The sequence below is a fragment of the Morone saxatilis genome, unplaced genomic scaffold (genome assembly GCF_004916995.1).
Source record: "Morone saxatilis isolate NCDOM2014 unplaced genomic scaffold, NCSU_SB_2.0 Contig2, whole genome shotgun sequence".
In the NCBI taxonomy this organism is placed as follows: domain Eukaryota; kingdom Metazoa; phylum Chordata; class Actinopteri; family Moronidae; genus Morone; species Morone saxatilis.
Genome location: NW_023339762.1, coordinates 9,380,716 through 9,381,066, shown reverse-complemented (window position 1 = coordinate 9,381,066; position 351 = coordinate 9,380,716).

Here is a 351-nt window from a genome sequence, read left to right as displayed (position 1 = left end):
TACCGGCCGCTGCATCTACATGCATTGCAATTGCTATTTTAATGATTCACAGAAGACGATCAGTTCAACTTCTGAAGATGCCATAAAGATCTGTAGGTTTAAGATCAATGTCAAATGTAGCTGTTTAGATGAAGCCTGTGAAACATGCAGACAGCAACAAAAACTGCAACCCCCCCATCAAAATGCTAAATCACAGGCCGTAATAAGATATTTATGACAGTTTGATGGCCGCTTCTTAAAGTCAAAGTTACATCACAGCGAGCCACAGCAGTAGCTGCAGATACAATCTTTCATTAAATACAATGCCAGTCCCCTCTCTGCTGTTCATGAAAGACTGTGTCAACGGCTAAT